Here is a 24,646-nt window from a genome sequence, read left to right as displayed (position 1 = left end):
TACTAGTACGAACAGAGAGCCACCTGCACGCAGCCATTGAATCTTTGGGCCGGCAGCCCGGCATCGGACGGACGTTCAGTCAGAAGCAGAGTGTGGAGCGCAGAGAGAATTAGCAAAGTCAGGATACCCCTATGGCCCGTGGGCCGATCTGGGCTGTACATAATAATTAGTAATCGCATTAGTGTTGGCGCGCTAGAGAGGCGGTTTACCGTTCCTCGGTTTCGCCATTTGAGCGCCACGTAGGCACCTTAGGTTTTCCTCTCCCCGGACCCCGGTAACTTGGCGGCCGCGCTACGTACCGGGCCTTGCTGGTAGATGTGGCCGGGGCCGCCGGCTATAAAGCACCAAGCCCGCCGCGCCGAGCCTTGGTTCCCAACTTCCCATTCCGCTTCATCCATCGAACCTGGTGCGTGAGATCGCGGAGGAGGAGACGACGCAAGTCTCCGTGAAGACGCTGACGGGGGAGACCGCCATCCTCGAGGTCGAGAGCGGCGACACCTTCGCCACCGTCAAGGCGAAAATCCAGGACAAGGTACGGGCACGCCGGAACTTTCTTAATTCTTCATGCCTACCTTGCGTTCTGCAGATCTCCGCGTAATTTGCTTTTGATGGGCTCCTTGCCCTCGTGCAACAGAAAAAATGGCCGTCAATGAGTTTGGGTTGTGCTTGATCTGTGCTCGACCGATCGCTGTGTGTGTGCAGGTATCGCCGCGGACCAGCAGCGGCTCATCTTCGCGGGGACGCAGCTGGCGGACGGCTGCAGAATGGGTGCTCCTCGTCTAAAAGGGGAGACGGTGAGAGGTAATTTTAAAATCTTAATCTATAATTTAAACTATAGCTTAAACTAGTTAGCACAAAATATAAACTAAAATATGCTATCTAAATAAAATATGCTATCTAAATATGCAACTACGGTTCATCCAGTGTGAAACTCTCGTTCTAAAGAGTTTTGCAACCTATAACTAATCCTAACAAAATACTACGCTACACTAACAATGTAAAGATACACAAGTTGCAATATGAAATACGGAAACGTAAAGGGGATGAGAGAAAGCAAACTCTTGACGCGTGATTTATCCCGTGGTATCGGTAGGCACAAAGCCACCCATAGTCCACGTTCTTAAAGCACTCACTAAAAGTATCATTTTTCGGTCACCAAGTTTTTTTCGGAACTCTTCTTGACTCACCACGAAGGTTTAGCCACCAAAACTCTCGCCAAGTCCCCGGTCACCTCGATACCGTTTTTCACTGAGGAGCTTCTCCATGAAGGATGGGATCTCCACATCCCCAGTACAAAGCCGTCGTCGCAGCTCCACACCAAACCGGGGGTCGATGACTTGCCAGCGAGTCACCAAAACTCCAAGGGGTCGGCTCATGTCGGTACATACGGACAGGGGTACCTCCTGCTAGGGTGTCCAGACTCTTAGCGTCTCGCTGTCGCCTCACAGGTAAGGGCGCGATGGTGTCTGGCTCCGGCGTGTGCGCCAAGCGCATCGTGGTGGACGCGCGCCACCACATGCTCGACCGCCTATCCTCCATCATCGCTAAAGAACTGCTCAACGACCAGAAGGTCGTAATAGTCCACCACGAGGAGATCTGCCTCTCCGCGGGCCTAGCCCGTCAGGGAGTCACCTGACAGTCTGTCCGCCCTGATGGACACGAGGTTATCCGTGACCTCACCCTTATCCTCTGGGAGACGGGACATACGGCTCGGATCTGACAGCTGGGATTGTGGTCTCCGGACCTCCCCCCGAGTTCATATAGGTCCGGCGCCCCCACGTGCCCATCAGGACAAGGTACTCGGGGATGGCCTCCACAGGCCTGGACCCCCCAGGGGGTCCGGCGCCGACATGTGTGAGAGCCAGACCCCTATGGGCCTGTCTCTCCAACTGGCCTCGGGGGCCCGGACCCCTCTTTTCCTCCGGGATAGGGTCCGGCGCCGCCACGTGCCGCTAAGGTGGCAACTCCAGGGCCGGCTCTGCCACGTGCCCCTGGCAGAAGGCCCTCCACGGGACGCCAGCCCAACAACCGCATTAAATGCGGGTAGGTGGGCCGGGTGCGCCCGAGTCAAAGCATGGTCTGCCCAACTGACACCACGGTAAGCCCGCCTGTTTCCAAGGCGGCGCGTCACTGTGCTCTGCGCGCGGGCAGACGGTGTGTAGTCATATCACGGCGCCGCGCGCGTGAGTGATGATGGCCTGCTGCAGGTGTGCCGAGGCGTGCGCTGCAACAGTTTGCGCGGAGGTGACGGCGCGGCGGGTCAGCGTTGCTCCTTCGTCTGTCAGAGGGTCCTGACCCAACAGTGACAGCACGGCTTCCACTGTTGGGTAACACGGACAACAGTCACTGTGCCGGCAAGGCGGCACACGGCCATATCCTGGTTGCAGATACGCACATCAACTTCCCGATCGAGAGGACTACAGAGAGGAGCTGGAGAGGAAGATCTCCATATCTTTCATATAACAGGCTCCTGTTGGCCGGGCCCACCTGTCGGGGCCCCGCACAGTGTAAGCACTTCCCTTTGTCTATAAAAGGGAGAGTGTACTCGTTAGGAAATGAGGTTCCTTCCCAGGCTTACAGAAGGTCTAGATTTACAAGCACACTCAAGCAATACAGCTCTAAAGTGGACGTAGGGTATTACGCTCCGGCGGCCCGAACCACTCTAAATCCTCGTGTCCTTCCCGTGTTCATCCGTTCATCGATCAAGCGCTCCTAGATCTCCCCCAAACTCTTCCTAAACTAGGATTAGGCGGGTGCATTCCGCCACCCGGCTGGAGATTTCCTCCGACATCACACCAAAATAAGATTGAGGTTCACTCAAGAACCAACACAACGTCACAATACCTTGCTTTCACGCTCTCTCTAGAGCTAAGTCTAGCACTACACCTCACAAAACTTGTGCTAAACCTAAAAATTTAATCAATGAGCTCTTTGGTTGGCTTGGACAACATCTTCAGAATTTTTATAGCTTCTCACGAACTCCAGCCACCTCAAATGACCGGGTAAGGCTTTATATGGGCTAGAGATACACTCCTAACCGTTACTTGCTTTTCTAAAAAAACTTATTAAGTTGGTTAAATCGGTCATAACCATTGGTTTAACCAGTCACTCCGAATCTGGATACTAGCCGTTGAACGTCTCTCCGCTACGCCTGAGCTTGCTTGCGTCATTGCACCGACGCAATGCATCGACGCACTGTCGTTTCAACCAGTGCTGAAGACTTTGCTTGGAAACCCTTATAGCACCAAAACATGCGTACTAAGTAACCATAGCACGCTTGCACTGACGTCTTCTTTTACGCCGTCGGTTTAACCGGTGTCTCTATGTAGGATCAAGAACACCGACTAGAGGGGGGGGGTGAATAGGCGGTTTAAAACTAAAACTAACAACACTAGAGAAATTTAGTTAGTAACAAAAGAAATCCCTATGTCATGCTACCACTATCTCTAGAAAGGTTTGCAACCTAGGGTGACAAAATATAATTCAAGCTCTAGTAAAGTAAATTGCTCAAAATAAAACAACAATTAAAGTGAGCAAGAAAGATAACCAAGCTTGACACACAAATTTATCCCGTGGTATCGATGACTTGCCGGTCACCCCTAATCCACGTTGAGGTGAATTCCAAGAATCAACCGCTCCTCTTATCAAGAACCTCTTGATCTTGAGCCGGCTAGAAACAAGGAACCGCTCCACACCTCGATTTCACTAGAATTGCTCTTCACCACTCCGGTAAGGTGAGCACAAAACCTCTCACAACCGAAATCGGGGCTTCTCAACAATCTCCTTCAAGAAGCTCCACGAAATCACCTTCTCCAAGGCGTCTAGGGAGCGGCAACTCCCAAGAGTAACAAGCCAATGATCCTTGCTTGAAGATTCCCTAGTGCTACAAAGCTCAAACTCTTGATGCAATGCACTAGGAAGCACTTTCACTCTCAAAAATGCAAATCCTTAGCAAGTGTGTGAGAGAGGGGGATGTCTTAGCACTAGAGGGTCAAGAATGCAGTCCAAATGGCCAAGAGAGAGACCCAAAGGCCGGGCATTGGGTATATATAGACATCCCATCAAAAACTAGCCGTTACAGTCTTTTCTGCGAGATCGCGGACCGTCCGGTTTCAAAAACCGGACCGTCCGCCGTTATAAACCAGAGAGTCAGAGAGCATTAAATGCGTGTCAGAACTAGCCGTTACAGCCCTGGCGGACCGTCCGCGCACAATCGGCGGACCGTCCACAGTTAAGAGTTCCACAGCTCCAGAAACGAACCAGTCTCTGGAACAACCCAGAAATTAGCCAGCGGACTGTCCGCCCAAAAATAGCGGACCGTCCGCAGTTCATCCTAGAAGAACAGGCAGAGACAGCAAAGTTTCTGGATCAAGTTATCAGAGAGCCTGCGAACCGTCCGCGCCCCAGCTGCGGACCGTCCGTGGACCAGACCATTTAGACAGACCAGAGAACACCCTTTCTGGAACAAAAGTGAGTTAGAGTGGCGGACCGTCCGCCCAAGAGAGCCGGACCGTCCGCCAGGCACAAGAGATTCCCACTAATCCTTCTGTAACGGTAGCGGACCGTCCGCACCCCAGGCGCGGACCGTCCGCGCTTGAGCAGTCAGATCTCAAACATGATCTTTTTCAAAACCCGACAAAGTGTAGTTAGCCTTCATGCATGCACTTAGATATTTTGAGCAAAATGGCACTAGAGACCCGTCAAGCACGAGTAAATGACCCCTCTTGATAGTACGGCTATCTAACCAACAAATCCGGTCACTTATCATCCACCAAACACCTTGTGACCGGTAAAATTCAAAAGATCCTATTTTATACCTTTGCCTTGAGCCCAAACTTTTCTCATCGTCTCCAAAAATCCACACGTTCACAAGTAACTCTAATTCATCCGTGGATCAACCTATACTCATCTTCTCAAAAAGAATTGTTAATCCACAAACCGTTATCATTAATTACCAAAACACGAATTAGGGGCCTAGATGCTTTCAATCTCCCCCTTTTTGGTAATTGATGACAACACTAAGTTTTGGAGTGATAAAAGTGTTCAAGTCAACTTCATACACTAGGCATAAGGTGAACTTGAAATTGAACTTTTGAAAAACTTACTCATTTTTCTTGAAAATTTCAGAATATTGTATGAATAAGTTCACCAAGTTCGATGAGTAGAGAGAACTCCCCCTTGATATGTGCATATAAATTTGAATGAATATCCAGAGCACACATATCTATATATGAACATTTTGATGGAGTTTTCCCTACAAGTGGAAATCGAGGCATACAAGATACACAATATATATGACATGAATTTTAGCTTGATTACCATAGCCTCACAACCACAAGATGAATATAAGTAAATAGAAGTAGCATAAATCAACATAGTTCATCACCAATGACAAGCCAAATCCACGCAAGATATAAAACATAAGTTCATCCAATAGAGTTCAACACAAATTAAAATATTAGTGGCAAGCGGAAGCAAAAGCGAATGAGTTCCATGAGAAAATCCATGAGCTCCCCCTAGATCAAAGCACTCCAAAGCTCCTTCTCCCCCTTTGGCATCAATTTCCAAAAGGATCAATCCATCGGCGGTGGAGGAGGTGGCGGTGGTTAGAACGGCTGGTGCGGGTAGAACTCTGGAGGCGGCACTGGAGCCGGGAACACTGAGTAGAAGTGGCCAGAAAACCCGGTGAAGGCTGTGCTGAAGGTGTCAAAGCGCTGCTCTAAATGCTGCTGCCTATGCTCGAGCTGCTCAAACTGCTCAGATGAAGGCAAATCCTCAAAACGGGAGTCAAGAGCTGCAATATCTGAGTGTAAACTCTCCTGAACACCCTGCATCTGAGCCATCATGGGCTGGAACATCTGCTGCTGCATGTTCTGGAAGTTAAGATCCATCTGACTCTGCATCTGACTAGTCAACCCGGCAATCCGAGAGGAGAGATTCTCTTGCATGGATGTAAAATAAGGATCAAAGTAGCCAGCTGGAGGAGCCCACTGCTGCTGTACAGGAGGGGGTGGTGGTGGCATGCCATGCTGAGCTGCAGCTGCTCCTATGTGAGCGTCATCGTCACTATCGTCATCACCACCATGCCCCTGTGCTTCAGCATCTCCAGTGAAAGGAGTCAACGGCATCATAAGAAAAGCATGATCGTTCTTGAAGGGCCGAAAAGGAGTATGCTTGCACTCACAAATGCCCCTAAAAGATGTCTTTGCCTTGATGATGGACATAATGTATGGAGCAAAGTATAATTTCATCTCCATATTGAGCTTTAAATCTACAAGCTGATCCATAATGAGAGCAATGACATCAATTCTATTCCCATTCATGATATGAGAAATCACATTCCAATAGAGCCCTCTAACTTTGTTCTTGTTTCCACTCTTAGGCATGAATGTGACTCTTGCAATTTTATTGATCACTGCAGGATGATGCCTCAGACCCTGAGTTCCCCTAAAGCTTCTGGCTATACCAAGATGTGCAGGCTCATAGTACATGGGGTAGTCATTCTCATCTAGAGGATTTTCTAAGACAACATTCATGCTTTGCTCACTATTGATGAAATCATAGTCTAACTGATTAGCTGCAGCAAACTGAGCAAATGTGGCAAAATATGTTCTCTTCCCAGTTGACCATCTAAGTATGCCTGCTGCCATATCAATCTCTAGAGTGGCATAGAACTGACGTATGACTGTTTCATTCCAATCACATCTATGTTGCAGAAAATTTGCCAACCCCATTTCCACAAATCTATCCACTAGATCAGTCATGACAGGATGTGATCTCATATACCCCAGGTCAATGGTTTGATGTTTGAACACAGTCTTCTTAACTAGATGACCGAAGTAAGCATCTTGTTGTACCTTGGTTCTGAAAAAGAGAATGTTGGTGTCACAAGGCATGTCGAACTGATTCACTGCTCTAGCATTGGCATAGCTCTCAGCAGTCCACTGTCGGCTAGGAAGATCTAGCCCCATCAAGACAGTAACATCATCTTCAAAATCCTCAAATTCCTCCTCTGAAGATCCATCACCAACACCACCCACTGAGGATGCTGCAGCCATCTCACTAGGATTAGGATCATAGTCTGAGTCATCGGAGTTATCACCGTCTCTTTGCCTCTTTGATGTCCCAGCCTTCTTGATTTTTGATGTGAAAGCCTTGAGAATTTTCCGAGATGGCCTGAGATCAAGAATTGACCATACGAACAATTACAAAAGTGAGATATCCAATCCATAATCATATAAGTCAATTCAGAATCTTGCTAAAAAAATTGCCACTCGCGGACCGTCCGCGAGACACTAGCGGACCGTCCGCTTGCTGACGCGGACCGTCCGCCTACTGAACGCGGACCGTCCGCGACTCGTCTGTTTAGCGCATGAACACACCAGTCGCCCCAACATTTGATCCATCCATAATTTGAGTTTAGATTCAAATCCACCAACCGAATTAAAACTACACCATCTCCTCATCACTAGGAACAAAATGCCCCAAGAATTTACAAGAATCCATGGCCCAAAAGTAGATCGGAGCAACTAACTCTAACTCTTTCCAATGAGTAAATCGAAGAACAAGAGTTAGGGATTCATCGAAATACCGAGAGGACATGATGAAGAATCTCGATAAGAGTCCGGGGATGTGCTCGGACTGTCCGCGAATCACGCCAAAAATCCTTGACCTTGAAGTCTTCCCCACGTGTTTGAGAGAGAAAGAGAGAGTGCTTTTGGAGAGAAAGGCTCGGTTTGGTGGGAGGAGAGAAAGAGACAGCCTAATATAAGCCAAGTCTGGTCGGCCCCATCTTTCTATCCAGTCGCGGACCGTCCGCTACGTCCAGGCGGACCGTCCGCCTTGAAATTTTACTGCTGACATCAACTCTGCAGAGCCTCTGGTGATCAATCCTGATGACCTGCGGACCGTCCGCCTCTTACCCGCGGACCGTCCGCTTCATAACTCTGCGTCCAAAAATCATTTGCAGTGCCTCTGGTGAACAATTTCTCATGAACCGCGGACCGTCCGCCACATACACGCGGACCGTCCGCGGTACCAAGTTTCAATCTGTTCAGAATTTTGCCAATTTTCACAATTCCAACTTTAATATGGGATCATTGCTCATATAAAAATCTAAAAATCTAAAATTGTGCATGAAAACCTTCTAAACTCTCACATGAGCAAGTTATGACAAGAATTCAAAAATAAATCGAGTGAAATCATGAAAAGTCATAAACGGCTCAAAAATCCTTCAAAAATTCAGAAAATTAAAACAAGGAAAACATGGAAGAACCATATGCCACATGTGCTAGTTTTCAAGCCACATTTGAGAAGTCAATGATGTTTAACTCATTTCTCAACTTGCAAAACCGAGATTCATCCAAGGGCTTAGTAAATATATCGGCTAATTGATCCTCCGTGCCAATACCATCAATCTTGATATCACCCTTGTTCACATGATCTCTAAGGAAATGATGATGAATATCAATATGCTTGGTTCTTGAATGTTGAACCGGGTTAATAGCAATTTTCATGGCACTTTCATTATCACACAACAAGAGAATTTCATCAAATTTCACACTATAGTCAAGAAGAGTTTGCTTCATCCATAACAATTGTGCACAACAACTTCCGGCCGAAATACATTCCGCTTCCGCGGTTGAAAGAGCCACGGAGTTTTGTTTCTTTGAAAACCAAGAGACAAGAGACCTTCCAAGAAATTGACAACAACCGGAAGTGCTCTTCCTATCAACCTTGCACCCCGCATAGTCGGAATCCGAGAATCCAACCAAATCAAAGTGAGCACCCTTGGGATACCATAAACCAATATTAGGAGTATATTTCAAGTATCTCAAAATCCTTTTGACGGCGGTCAAATGACATTCTCTAGGTGCGGCTTGAAATCGTGCACACATGCAAACACTAAACATGATATCGGGCCTAGATGCGGTCAAATAAAGCAAACTACCAATCATAGAGCGGTAAAGCTTTTGATCAACCGGATTACCTCACTCATCTAGGTCGAGATGCCCATTTGTGGCCATAGGAGTCTTGATTGGTTTTGCATCTTCCATACCAAATTTCTTCAAGATATCCTTCACATATTTTGATTGACACACAAAGGTGCCTTCCTTGAGTTGCTTGATTTGAAGTCCAAGAAAAAAACTCAATTCACCGATCATGGACATCTCAAATTCCCTAGACATCATTTCACCAAATTCTTCACAAAAACTTGGGTTAGTTGAACCAAAGATAATGTCATCAACATAAATTTGACAAACGAACAAATCCTTACCAATGGATTTAGTGAACAAGGTAGTGTCAACCTTACCAATTTTAAATCCCTTGGAAATAAGAAAGTCTCTCAATCTTTCATACCAAGCTCGTGGAGCTTGCTTCAAACCATAAAGAGTTTTAGAGAGCTTATATACATGATTAGGCTTCTTGGGATCTTCAAAACCGGGAGGTTGCTCAACAAAAACAAGTTCACTAATCTTGCCATTTAAGAAAGCACTTTTCACATCCATTTGAAAAAGTTTTATGTTGTGAGAGCAAGCATAAGCTAATAAGATACTAATAGCTTCTAGTCTAGCAACGGGGGCAAAAGTTTCACCGAAATCCAAACCTTCGACTTGAGTGAAGCCTTGAGCCACCAATCTTGCTTTGTTTCTCACAACCATTCCATCTTCATTTTGCTTGTTTCTAAAAACCCATTTAGTGCCAATAACATTATAATTTCTAGGCCTCTCAACTAGGTCCCAAACTTGATTCCGGGTGAAATTATTCAATTCTTCATGCATAGCATTCACCCAATCCGGATCTCTCAATGCATCATGTACACGGTTAGATTTAAGAAAAGATACAAAATAATAATATTTACAAAATGAAGCAATGCGAGATTGAGTTTGGACACACTTACTAATATCACCCATAATTTGATCCACGGGATGATCCTTTGCAAGAATATGATGAGTTCTTTGAAGAGCGATGGGTTCTTGAGTTGATGGAGAAGGTGTACTTGATGAACCAACTTGATCTTGTACTTGAGTATCATCGTTACTAGAATCTTGTACTATTTGTTGTGCTTGATCATTTGAGATAGAGGTTGAAGGATTAACTCTAATAGAGATAGAATGACCATCATCACTTTCATCTACTTCTCTTGGTCTAACATCACCAATTGACATATTTTTCATTGCATTTCTTAAACCATCACTTCTCACATCATCAAGATTTTCTTGTTCATTATGAGACCCATTTGTTTCATCAAATTCAACATCATATGCTTCTTCAACAATACCATGTGTTTTGTTGTAAACCCGATAAGCTTTGCTACAAGATAAATACCCGAGAAGAAAACCCTCATCACATTTGGTTTGGAACTTTGATAACCGAGTTCCCTTCTTGAGAATATAGCATTTGCAACCAAACACTCTAAAATATGATATATTTGGTTTCCTTCCAATGAGCAACTCATATGGGGTCTTGTTATGAAATCTATGACAATACAATCTATTAGACGCATGGCAAGCCGTGTTGATTGCTTCGGCCCAAAAGCTATCGGAAACATTGTACTCGGAGAGCATTGATCTTGCCATATCAATCAAGGTTCTATTTTTCCGCTCAACAAGATCATTTTATTCCGGAGTGTACTTGGTTGAAAATTCATGTTTGATTCCTTTCTCATCACACCATTCTTCAACTCTTATGTTTTTAAATTCACTTCCGTTGTCACTCCTCACTTTCTTCACCTTGAGTTCAAATTCATTTTCGGCCCTTGTTAAGAATTTTTTGAATATGTCATAAGTATCGGCTTTGTCATGAAGAAAGAAAACCCAAGTATACCTTGAGTAATCATCCACTACCATAAGACAATAGCAATTTCCACCAATACTTCTATAAGTAGTAGGACCAAATAAATCAATATGCAATAATTCCAATGGTCTCTCGGTTGACATGACACTCTTAGTTGGATGAGCATTTGCAACTTGCTTCCCAGCTTGACATGCACTACATAACTTATATTTCTCAAACTTCACATTTTTCAAGCCAACTACTAAATCATGCTTTATGAGACGGTTGAGTTGTTTCATGCCAACATGACCAAGTCTTCTATGCCATAACCAACCCAAAGATGATTGAGTGAACAAACATGTAGACAAGTTGGCCTCTTTAGTAGCAAAATCCACAAGATATACATCCTCATATCTAAATCCCGTAAAGATGTGATTTTTTCCATCCAAGCTAATCACTACAACATCATCTTTAGTAAAACTACACTTATATCCAAAATCACAAAGTTGAGTGACCGCTAAGAGATTAAACTTGAGAGAATCAACCAACAATACTTTTGAAAGAGAATGATCACTTGAGATTGAAATTGTACCAACTCTTTTGACTTTGCCTCGGCTATTGTCACCAAAGATAATATCACTATAGCCATCCACATTTTCATCTAGAGAGGAAAACATCATTGGATCTCCTCCGGACTTGTAGTTTACCTACAACAAAGAGATAACTCTTTTAGGTACCCAAACTTTCTTGGGTCCTTCAACGTTAGCGATCAAGACTTTTGGTACCCAAATGACATTCTTTTTAGCACCATCTATAGGTATTCCAACAAATTTTGCACTAACATTGCCATTTGAATTTCTCATAAGAATGTAACTTGAATCAAAGGATATGACTTTCATGTTGGTGCAATTCTTCTCAACATGACCAACCTTCTTGCATTTTTCACAATATGACTTACCACTACTCTTCACAAACGTAGTTTTGGTTTGCACAAAAGCCTTCTTCCCTTTCTTAGGAATATATCCAAACCCTTGTTCAAGGTGAACTTTTAACTTGCCCAACAATGATTAAACATGGCTCTACTATCATAGCACTTTCTCAAATCATTAGTCAAGCAAGTAACCTCTTTTTTTAACAAATCATTTTCCATAATGAGAGATTCATTGCAAGATGAGTCATCAATTTTGGTGCAAAGAGAGTTAGTAGAACTAGAACCACAAGATTTATCATCAATTAAGTCACAACTCACACCAATGCTCAATGTTGCTTTTCTTTCATGATTAAGTAGGGCATTGTGAGCTTCCTCAAGCTTCTCATGAGTTTTTTTGAGATTCTCATGTGAAGTCTTTAGCTACTCATAGGAATCTTGAAGAGAAGAAAACTTCAACTTCAATTCCTTTAACTTGGCCTTTTCTTTTGTCTTGAATTCATCGGCATCATTGAGCATTTCAATAAGATCATCATATGAAAGTTCATCAAGTTCATCAGCTTGTTGTACCTTTGCACCACCCTTTGCCATAAGACAATGTGCTGTGGAGAAGAGTGATGGAGCCTCCTTGATGGCGATCCCGGCAACTCCCTTGGATGGCTTGTCATCATCATCATCATCATCGGAGCTTGCATCGGAATCCCACTCAATAAAATAAGCTTGACCATTCTTCTTCTTCTTGATGAACTTCTTCTTCTTCTTTTCATCATTTTTCTTGTCCTTCTTGTTCTTGTCATCTTTCTTGTTTGGACAATTGACACTAATATGACCCATTTCACCGCATTGGAAGCAAGTCTTGTCCATAAAAGGATTTTTTCTTGATGATTGACCTTTCTTGCCAAAGTTCTTCTTGTTCATCATTCTATTGAATCTCTTCACAAAGAGAGCCATCTCTTCATCCGATTCTTCTTCTTGGCACTCACTTTCTTCTTCCTTTTTGCTATCTTGAGCTTTGAATGCCACATTTTTCTTTTTCATATCAATTTCTCCCCCATGAGCTTCATCTTGAGATTTCTTGAACATGTCATGAGTGAGAACTTCTCCCAATATTTGTGTGGGAGTTGCGATCTTCACATTTGACCTTACAAGCAAGGTCACAATTGTATCATATCTTTCCGGAAGGCATCTAAAAAACTTGTGGTTGAAATCCGCATCCGGTACCTCAAATCCAAATCCCTTGAGGTCATTCACAATGTCATTTAGCCGGTTGAACATCTCGGCTATACTCTCATCCTTCTTCATGGTAAATTCACTAAAATTGCCCTTAAGCAAATATAACTTGGCCTCCTTCACACTTGATGTGCCCTCATGAATTTCCATGAGCTTTTCCCATATGTCATGTGCATTTGTGAGACTCTTGACTCTATTAAATTCGGTCACACTAAGGGCACTAAAGAGCACATTGACCCCTTGATCATTTAGTATCTCATTTTCCTCTTCTAGGGGTGTCAAATTTTTTGAGTCCAAAATGATATATCCATCATTTACCACTCTCCATAGCTTTTTACTCATGGCTTTGATATGAGCCGACATCCTAGTCTTCCAATAATCATAATTGTTCCCATCAAAGAACGGTGGCTTCCCAACATGAATTCCATTATCACTAGTCATTGTTCTACTCCAAGATGGTTAAATCCGCAATTAATGGAGTACTTAGCTCTGGTACCACTTGTAGGATCAAGAACACCGACTAGAGTAGGGGTGAATAGGCGGTTTAAAATTAAAACCAACAACACTAGAGAAACTTAGTTAGTAACAAAAGAAAGCCCTATGTCATGCTACTACTATCTCTAGAAAGGTTTGCAATCTATGGTGACAAAATATAATTCAAGCTCTAGTAAAGTAAATTGCTCAAAATAAAACAACATGAAAGGACCTCAAGATGCCTAGAGGGGGGTGAATAGGCTAATCTGCAACTTAAAAAACACTTCGAGCACGGTTAGTAACACAAGTGTCCGGATACTCCGGATATATGTCCGGATATTCCGGATATAGTATCCGGAGTTTCCGGAGATAATGTCCGGACTATCCGGGTATGAAAGAAAGTGCTACTAATCACAGATAAAGATGCTGTAAGTTGAATCCAGTAAATTTAGAGGGACTAGTGGTACCTCTGAGGTGTTTCTCACCAGTTGTCTTACTCCTGAGACCTATACAATGATAGATCGCCCTCAAACCCTAAAAGGTTAGTCTCACAAGCAAACAAATACAAATGTATACTAAAATTGCGAGAGAGACACAGAATTTGTTTCCCGAAGTTCACTCCCAAAGGAGCTACGTCTCCGTTGAGGAAGAATTCAAGAGACGGTGCTCAAGAACTCCTATGCTCCTTTCCCAAGGGTGAGACCAACGCTCAAACCCTAGGGTCACTTACTATGAATTCCTCGGAGAGGAATGAAGATTACAAACCAGCTGTGATGCTCACAAATCAATCACGCAATAACAAGCGACGCCTAGCCGTCTAGGAGCTTGGAGCTCCAAGAGTAATAAACTAGAATCCACGGGCTAGACTTGGATTGATGTGCTCAAGAGATGAAATCAAGGCTTACTTGCACAATCTTAGCTCTTGCAACAATTTCACTTCAAACCCCAAAGAAAATCACTCAAGAATGGAGCAAATGGGGAGTGAGAGGGCTCTCTTTTGGTTTTCTGCAGTTCTGGTCGAAAATGAGCAAGAGTGAGAAAGTGAGAGGGGGTATGGGGGTATTTATACCCCCTCTCCCAGAAACTAGCCGTTGGGAGAGCGGTACCCGAAAAGTCCGGGTATATGTCCAGATACTCCGGACATAGGGGTCCGGAGACTCCGGACCAAACTTGATTTGCAGACCGGAAACAGTAACCCGGACACTCCGGGTATACGTCCGGATACTCCGGACATTCTGTCCGGAAATTCCGGACTGAGACCCGGACACTCCAGGTTAGACACTGAATTTCACATTTAAGTCTCTTTCTGAGTGTTGAGATGGTTTCTTATAATTTTTGTGGGTTCTCTTGAGCACAACTACCATGTCTACACTAGTGGATCAAAGTTCCCCTTGATAGTACGGCGTTCCTATACTCAATTTCAAAAATAAAATCTAGTCCTTAAGAACACTTGAGGACGCTGCTTAGTCACCATTAGCACCTGCACACATGCTTAATAACACGATTAAATATACATGTGCTTTGTCATTTATCACCAAAACCCACTTAGGGGCCTAGATATCTTTCAATCTCCCCCTTTTTGGTGATTGATGACAACCCACATATATCTCATTTGATAATCATAAAAATGTAATCTTAAGCATGTAAAGAGCTCCCCCTTAATGTATGCCATGAATTTGAATTTCAAATTGACTTCTCTAAAGTCAAGATTGGCATATTAGAAAAAGATATGGAAACTCTTTATACATTCTACAGTGGGGTGAGCATGTATGTGCTGAAAAGTGTGTAATGCAGATGTCATGTCATATAATCAAGAAACACTAGTGTTTGAACAAGATAACCCGGAGACTCCGGGTTTATGTCCGGAGACTCCGGAACATATGTCCGGAGTATCCGGAATGTTTTCCGGAGTATCCGGACCATCAGGTCAGAACTCAGAAAAAAAATAACATTGCATCATAATCAAATTAAGATCACACTATCAGCTCATCCTTAAAACAAACTGCAAACTAGTAAACCACAGAGTAGCACACATTACAAAGTTCCTCACACCACATAGTCCTTACATGAGAATTGTTCAAAAGAAACGCATAAAGTTGATACAACGCCCAAATGAGTACATAAATGATATTTTCACTCCCCCTTTGTCATCAAGTGACAAAAAGGAAATGAAAAATGGCAAGAAGGTCTTCTACTCATCATCATCTTGGGCATCCTCATCGGAGGTGTCCTCATCCTCATCCGAATCGGGGATTTCGCGGTAGTTTGGAGGTGCTTCTTCCTCGGTCTCTTCCTCTTCATCAAATATCTCTTGGCCACGAGGAGGAGAGCGACGGGATCGTGTAGGGGCACGTGTACGCTGACGTGGGCGAGGAAGAGGAGCATGAGCAGCTGCAGTGGCGGCCTCATCCGCAGCATCCCATTCGGCAAATGGATCATCAAACTCGGGCAACTCATGGTATGGATCCGCCAGAAGCCCCAAATGACTCTTAATCTCAATAATGTCACGGCGGTTTTCATTGATCTCTTGTGTTGCAGTCTTGCACATGCAGAATATGCTCTTAAGAGCCCTCTTGATAAACGAATCATGATGACCACGGCGAGAAGAAGATGAACCCGAATAAGATGGAGCTGGGTCAAACCTTGGGTTCCTTGTGGCACCGGCATGAAGAGGAGGAGCGTGCGGTGCATCACCGGATCGAGGAGGAAGGTGTAGAGCAGCATGCTTGCAATCCTTGGGAAAGCTAACCTTGGTAACCCTCTCAATCATATACATGATGTAAGGAGCAGATGGTAGAAACTTTTATGGATCATTCATCGTCCTCCTTAATTCATTCCAAATGAAATCCATAATAGAGAAGGGTCGCCCACCGGGTATGACACGGGCAAGGAGATTGCAAGCAAAGTACCTAAGAGCAGTGGCATTACCATCCTTAGCATCAATGGTGGCACGAAAGAATTGATTCATGGTGTAGTAGAAAGGTTGAAGAGTGCTTGCATTGCCGGCTTCCGCTAGAATGGGGTTGTAGAAAAGAGCCGGTAATTGACTTGGCTTTAACTGATGTTCCACATGAATAGGATCCCTCTTCTCATCCTCTGAGCCAAGTCCAAGGAGTCTAGAGAATGTCATGTAGTCAACTCCATATTTCACTCCCTCGGTGGTCCAAAAGAAAACAATTTGCCTTGCATCATAAAATAGAGAGGAGTGAAATTGAGCAAGAATCTCCTCATTCCAATCATACTGAAATCCCATGATGTCATAAAGACCAAATTCCTTGCACTTTGCAATAGCTTGATTGAAGAATGGGTCATTCATCCTCTCAAAATAATCCCAATCAACATACTTACAAGGAACAATGGGAGCTTTGCCCTTGCGCATGACAACGGAGGAGTAGAAATCTTGATGCAACTGACACCAAAATCTCCTTTCCAAATTTTCAGCCTTCTCATACTTGTAAACGTCCTCCTTGCGTGCATCCGTAAGAGCCACAGTCTGCTTGAAATAATTCCATCCCATAGAAACAGTAAACTCAGTGAGAATTTGAGGACGGTGAAGCTTTGGGCACCTAGAATATTGGCGATGATCTTGTGGATATTCAACTTGAAGACGAGGAGGAGTGCGAGGGCAGATATCCCAAGCAATTCCCCATCTCGATGGATTAGCCCGAGAAGGAGGAGGCACGGCCATGCTTGGCATCATGTAAGGAGCTTGACGAGGTGGACGGGCTTGTGAGCTGCTTCCTGCAGGCTCTTTGCCCGGACGGTGACGAGAACGAAGTTCTCTTGGAGAAGGACTAGGAGGTGAAACTTCCTCCTCTTGGATTTGAGGATCATGATGGCGTTTTTGCCGTCTCTGACCGGAAGAAGCAGGTGCACGCTCACGTCCTATAGCCTTAATGAAGAGGAAAGCGCGGGAAACTCCAAATCCAAAGCGTTCTCCGGAAATTCCGGACGAGAGAAAGCACTCCCTTCAACGATTCGCAAATCTTACGGGAAAATGTGGTGGAAATCGCCCCTTGGGCGAGTGGGAGGCAGTGAAGAGGAGGAGAGACGCGGTGGAGGTGAAAAATAAGAGATAGAACCGTTTTTGACCGACCCCCCGCGGTATATATAAGATGGTTTTACCATCCGGAGTATCCGGACATATATCCGGAGTATCCGGATATCTGGAATATCCGGACGTGTGTCCGGAGTATCCGGCTCCCCCTAAAACTGAGATGGATTCCAATGATAATAGGATTGAATTTTGATATGAGAGATCTAGTGATGTGAGAGTCTTACTTAACTTGAGACTAGCCAGCAATCAACAATGGGAACAATAGTCTCAAGTAAGCAAGAAAAGATTCAAATTATTTTGAAAGTCACACTCCTAGCAATTTTAGTAGATTTTTCAAAAACCAATTTCTCTATAGCACTCAAACATGTGCATGATCTCAAACTAAGTTACGAGAATCCAAAATATTTAGCTCACTCCTCAAAGTACAAAACCTTTGCTCATCAAGTGGTTTAGTGAAGATATCGGCTAGTTGTTTATCGGTGCTCACATGACTTAAAACGATATCTCCTTTGGCTTCATGGTCTCTCAAGAAATGGTGCCTTATGTCAATATGTTTGGTTCTTGAGTGGTTAACGGGGTTGTTAGCTAGCTTGATTGCACTCTCATTGTCACACAAGAGTGGGATCTTGCTAAACTTACAACCAAAGTCGCTCAAGGTGGATTTCATCCAAAGTAATTGTGCACAACAAGCACCTGCAGCAACATATTCGGCTTCGGCAGTGGATAAGGCAACGGAATTTTGTTTCTTGGAACTCCAAGACACAAGGGATCGGCCAAGGAATTGACAAGTCCCCGATGTACTCTTCCTATCTACCTTGCAACCGGCATAATCCGAATCGGAGTAGCCAAGTAGATTGAAAGTGGAGCCCTTGGGATACCACAAGCCAAGGTACGGAGTAAAAACTAAATATCTTAGAATTCTCTTAACAGCCATAAGATGACATTCCTTGGGATTAGCTTGAAACCTTGCACACATGCACACACTAAGCATGATATCGGGCCTAGATGCACAAAGATAAAGAAGGGATCCAATCATGGAGCGATATACCTTTTGATCTACGGCCTTACCATCTTCATTTAGATCGAGATGTCCATTAGTCGGCATAGGTGTCTTGATAGGCTTGGCATTCTCCATGTCAAACTTCTTCAACATATATTTGGTATACTTGGTTTGACAAATAAAGGTTCCTTCCTTGAGTTGCCTGATTTGAAATCCAAGTAAGAATGTCAACTCTCCCATCATGGACATCTCGAATCTCTTCGTCATGATCCTACTAAAATCCTCGCACCAAGATTGATTAGTAGAACCAAATATAATGTCATCGACATATATTTGGCACACAAAAATTTCTTTATCAACTTTGCGAGTGAAAAGAGTAGGATCGGCTTTGCCTATCTCAAAGCCTTTCCTTGAGAGAAAATCCTTAAGACATTCATACCATGCTCTAGGAGCTTAATTAAGCCCATAGAGCGCCTTATGAAGCTTGTAGACGTGATTAGATAGCTTAGGATCTTCAAAACTCGGTGGTTGCTCAACATACACCAATTCGGTGATTGGTCCATTAAGAAAAGCACTCTTCATATCCATTTGGTATAGCTTGAAATCATGGTGAGTTGCAAAGGCAAGCAAGATACGAATTGACTCAAGCCTAGCTACGGGTGCATAAGTCTCACCAAAATCCAAATCTTCGATTTGTGTGAAGCCTTGAGCAACCAACCTTGCCTTGTTTCTTGTTACCACGCCATGTTCGTCTTGTTTGTTTCGAAAGACCCACTTTGTTCCAATGACGTTTTGCTTGGGTCTTTCTACCAAGGACCAGACTTCATTCCGTGTGAAGTTGTTCAATTCTTCTTGCATGGCCATCACCCAATCCGGATCATCCAAAGCTTCTTCAACCTTAAGTGGTTCCAAAGAAGAAACAAACGAGTAATGCTCACAAAAGGTTGCTAAACGAGAACGAGTAGTTACCCCTTTGTTTATGCTTCCAAGGATGTTATCTACGGGATGATCCTTTTGGATAATTTGATGAATTCTTGGATGAGCAATTTGAGCTTCATGTTGTATAGGCTCGACTTCTTGTTCAGCCTGAGGTTGATCTTGATGTGGAGATGACGGTTCATCTTCTGTAACCCGGATACTCCGGACCTGTGTCCGGATACTCCGGACAGGGGATCCGGAGTCTCCGGACATAATACTGGAGTTTCCAGGTTGCAGACCGGAAACAGTAACCCGGACACTCCGGATATACGTCCGGATACTCCGGACATTCTGTCCGGAAATTCCGGACTGAGACCCGGACACTCCGGGTTAGACACTGAATTTCACATTTAAGTCTCTTTCTAAGTGTTGAGATGGTTTCTTATGATTTTTGTGGGTTCTCTTGAGCACAACTACCATGTCTACACTAGTGGATCAAAGTTTCCCTTGATAGTACGGCGTTCCTATACTCAATTTCAAAAATAAAATCTAGTCCTTAAGAACACTTGAGGACGCCGCTTTTCATATCCTTTTTGAGGGATCACGCTTCTCTAAAAGCTTTGCTTAGTCACCATTAGCACCTGCACACATGCTTAATAACACGATTAAATATACATATGCTTTGTCATTTATCACCAAAACCCACTTAGGGGCCTAGATATCTTTCACAACAATTAAAGTGAGCAAGAAAGATAACCAAGCTTCACACACAAATTTATCCCGTGGTATCGATGAATTGCCGTCACCCCTAATCCACGTTGAGGTGAATTCCAAGAATCAACCGCTCCTCTTATCAAGAACCTCTTGATCTTGAGCCGGTTAGAAATAAGGAACCGCTCCACACCTCGATTTCACTAGAGTTGCTCTTCACCACTCCGGTAAGGTGAGCACAAAACCTCTCACAACCGAAATCGAGGCTTCTCAACAATCTCCTTCAAGAAGCTCCACGAAATCACCTTCTCCAAGCCGTCTAGGGAGCGGTAACTCCCAATAGTAACAAGCCAATGATCCTTGCTTGAAGATTCCCTAGTGCCACAAAGTTCAAACTCTTGATGCAATGCACTAGGAAGCACTCTCACTCTCAAAAATGCAAATCCTTAGCAAGTGTGTGAGAGAGGGGGATGTCTTAGCACTAGAGGGTCAAGAATGCAGTCCAAATAGCCAAGAGAGAGACCCAAAGGCCGGGCATTGGGTATATATAGACATCCCATCAAAAACTAGCCGTTACAGTCTTTTCTGCGAGATCGCGGACCGTCCGGTTTCAAAAACCGGACCGTCCGCCGTTATAAACCAGAGAGTCAGAGAGCATTAAATGCGTGTCAGAACTAGCCGTTACAGCCCTGGCGGACCGTCCGCGCACAATCGGCGGACCGTCCGCAGTTAAGAGTTCCACAGCTCCAGAAACGAACCAGTCTCTGGAACAACCCAGAAATTAGCCAGCAGACTGTCCGCCCAAAAATAGCGGACCGTTCGCAGTTCATCCTAGAAGAACAGGCAGAGACAGCAAAGTTTCTGGATCAAGTTATCAGAGAGCCTGCGGACCGTCCGCGCCCCAGCTGCGGACCGTCCGCGGACCAGACCATTTAGACAGACCAGAGAACACCCTTTCTGGAACAAAAGTGAGTTAGAGTGGCGGACCGTCCGCCAGGCACAAGAGATTCCCACTAATCCTTCTGTAACGGTAGCGGACCGTCCGCACCCCAGGCGCGGACCGTCCGCGCTTGAGCAGTCAGATCTCAAACATGATCTTTTTCAAAACCCGACAAAGCGTAGTTAGCCTTCATGCATGCACTTAGATATTTTGAGCAAAATGGCCCTAGAGACCCGTCAAGCACGAGTAAATGACCCCTCTTGATAGTACGGCTATCTAACCAATAAATCCGGTCACTTATCATCCACCAAACACCTTATGACCGGTAAAATTCAAAAGACCCTATTTTATACCTTTGTCTTGAGCCCAAACTTTTCTCATCGTCTCCAAAAATCCACACGTTCACAAGTAACTCTCATTCATCCGTGGATCAACCTATACTCATCTTCTCAAAAAGAATTGTTAATCCACAAACCGTTATCATTAATTACCAAAACACGAATTAGGGGCCTAGATGCTTTCACTCTGTCATTTTTCCACTTGATCATCATGTTATTTTTTCATTGCACCGATGCCTCTATTCTTATAGTGTCGGTTCAACCGGTGCAACTGGATCCTTCTGTAATTGATCGTTGTTTCAACTAGTAATGCACCGACCCGTTATATGATCATGCCATCGGTTTAAGCGACGCATGTACTAAACTTTATCCAATCTGTCTCCATTGTCATTTGGGCATCTTGATAACGAATTGGACCATCTTATATATAGATTGGACTTGGTTCATAGGATCTAGAATTATGCCTGGCCAACTACACCATCCAGGAGTAGTCCATGCTTCACTTGGAGCTTGGCCTCCTCGGCGGCGCCTACTTCTGCTGGCGGATCTCGCCAACCCTTCTGGCCCTCGCGTACAAGTACAACGTCAACAAGATGATCTGCCGCAAGTAAGCACACACTAGCTAGATTAGACACACCTGTGGATTTGTAGTGAGTTTGCGTGGATTTGCTTGCATCAGTTATTAAGCAGTTATCTTTAGAGGCAGCATAATTCTTTTTTGCTTCCCCATGAGTTGCATGGTTTTTGAGGTTCGTGGGATGGCATGGCAAGAATGGTTTTGAATCGGTTGAACCTGCAAAATCACCTTATGGAAAAAAAACTTTACTTCTGTTTGTGCTGCCAATTTCCCTTTCAGTACGTTGCTGCAACTGCAGAGGTTATTATGTTCCTTGGTCGGTTACCAGTACCTTTGTATGACTTTTGAAATAATATCATTTATTACTGTTATCATTTGTTTTTCAATCAGATGTGCCGGTTAACGTTGTGGAACAAACTCCCAAATCAAATTGCTCTTTTGACCAGCAATTTTCATCTTGCCTGTTCTGTACTGAGTGTGTCTCTTGAATTCACTTAGATAATAAGTTGGTCTTGAAAATGTTACCCATACGAAAAAGTTGGATTAGGACTTTGTGGTTGTAGTGCACATGACAAGGTTTATCTTATTCATGATGTTTGTTTTTCAGGTGCTATGCTCGCCTGCCGCTTGGCGCCAAGAACTGCCGCAAGAAGAAATGTGGCCACAGCAACCAGGTGAGCCTTTGTTTCTCCCATCAGCATATGTTGGCCTTATTACTGACTCCAAATAAATACGGTTTGCGTTTAATATTTCAAAGTCGCTATTAGTTGGCATCACTGTGCTCTAGCTTCTAGGTACTCAAGCTCATGCTTAGCATTTTAGAGCTTGATGTTGTTCAGAAATGTAATCCTGCTTTATATTTTGGTTCATGTGGTATCTACTATGATCCATATCTCTGCAGTTTCAGATTTGCTTGTATGTTGCGCGCGTTTCAGATTTATTGTGGTGCATACTGCGCTCAATATCTCAACAAAACGCTCTTCTTATTTAAGAATTATTTGTAACATTTCATATATTCTAAATTTTTCATTTAGATATAGCAGCTGACGATAGCATTGTCGTAGCATTGTGGTGCATACTGCATAATGCTTTGCCTTGTCTGGTCTGATGTATTTTGCCCGATTTGTTCTTTTCAGCTGAGGCTGAAGAATTCCAGGGACCCGCACAGGTCCCGTTGGAGTTAGTATCGTCTTCTCTAGTTTTGCCGTGGCGTAAAGTTGCTCCTGGATACTGAACATGGAGTCATGGACTACGCTTCTGAATGCTTGGGTTATGTTGATACTTGATAGCATGGTTAAGAAATGCTACTTAACATGGTAGTTGAACTTATTCTTGGCTGAATGAACACTCCCGGCTCTGTGTGCTGCTACATTTTCTCGTCTTTTAAAGTTGCCGCTGAATGTTGAATTCCGGCTACTCTGCTAAATTCGTTGGTGCCGTGCTTCATTTAACTGTTAACGTGGAGCTCGCCGTGCCCGTGATTATGCTTTCTGCAAACTATGAGATGCGGTCGTGATACAGTTGTATTGTCCATGAGATTCGCACTTGCAGTTTAGAAAGTTTCAGTGAGCTAGACGCAAAATACTTTGAACTATGCAATACAAGAGCTTATGTGGCTCATTTTATCTTACTATTATACTAACTAGAGTTGTTAAGCCTCGTGATGTGCGCTAGAGTGCTAGAATAATTCTCCTAAAAATAAGAAACATCTGAACATCAATTCGGTAGTAGACTCTAATGATCTTGGGTGCTAATAGCTATTGGATCTATTATATTTTTTAAAAAAAATTGTCTGCCTCTATCATTATGAAAATGTGGGTATTTGCATGAAACATATCTCACTCATAAATAAGTAGTTATCACAAATTTATAAACATCCTCTCTCTTATCAAATTTTATTCAGATGCCTCGTATTAGGAGTTTCTTGGGAAAAGGTCTAGTCATGGTTGGTTCCCTTCGGAGTTGCGGGTTGATCGGATTGTATGTACATCCAAATTAAGACCTTCGTATAGCTTATATCAACCTGAGTTTGGTTTGGCTAAGAGAACTACATCATATATGTTTCCCAACTTATACCTGAAATGAATGTGCTAGCTAGTTTAACCCCGATCCACTTTCTTTCTCTTCACACAAAAAAATATTGAAGAATATGTAATATATTTCTAAAGTAACCCCTTAACCTATATTACCTAAGTCACCTACCTTTGCTATTACAAAAATAGTCTAACGAACCTCCTAAATCCATATCTAAATTACCCACCATTACCATTATAGAGATGATACAAAGTAACCCTTGATCTTTATCTAAATTACCCGCATATACTATTGTGAAAATTCTAAAGTAACCCTATAAATTTGCATCTTATTCACCCACCTCCACCATTATTAAAAATAAACTAATCAAGTATTAATCCTACATCTAAATTATCTACCTCTGCCATCATCAAGAACTTATCCGAAAGGGCTCCTATATAAGTATATATATGCGTATAGTAGCCTACTTCAACTGATGAGCATATAAATATGTTAAACACATAATTCAAGCTAAGGATTCAAGTAAATACTATGATGCAAAACAAACTAAGCATAAGGATTGAAAACACATATAATTATTGGTAGTAATAAATATATATATATATATCATAACCATATGATAAAAATATAAGAAATGTTAGAATATGAAAAAACTGATAAAGC

At 43.5% G+C, this 24,646-nt stretch overlaps 1 long non-coding RNA gene across 1 annotated transcript; it reads left to right on the top strand.

Moving 5' to 3' along the window:
- The first annotated feature begins 281 nt into the window (after nt 1-281).
- Nucleotides 282-23,308, top strand: LOC112874493. The gene is made up of 4 exons (XR_003224989.1): nt 282-532; nt 703-801; nt 22,557-22,623; nt 23,086-23,308. It is a non-coding gene; the product is annotated as an uncharacterized LOC112874493 (long non-coding RNA).
- Nucleotides 23,309-24,646: the final 1,338 nt, after the last annotated feature.

Source organism: Panicum hallii, chromosome 9 (genome assembly GCF_002211085.1).
Source record: "Panicum hallii strain FIL2 chromosome 9, PHallii_v3.1, whole genome shotgun sequence".
NCBI classification, from domain to species: domain Eukaryota; kingdom Viridiplantae; phylum Streptophyta; class Magnoliopsida; order Poales; family Poaceae; genus Panicum; species Panicum hallii.
This window is presented reverse-complemented; position numbering and strand designations above follow the sequence as displayed.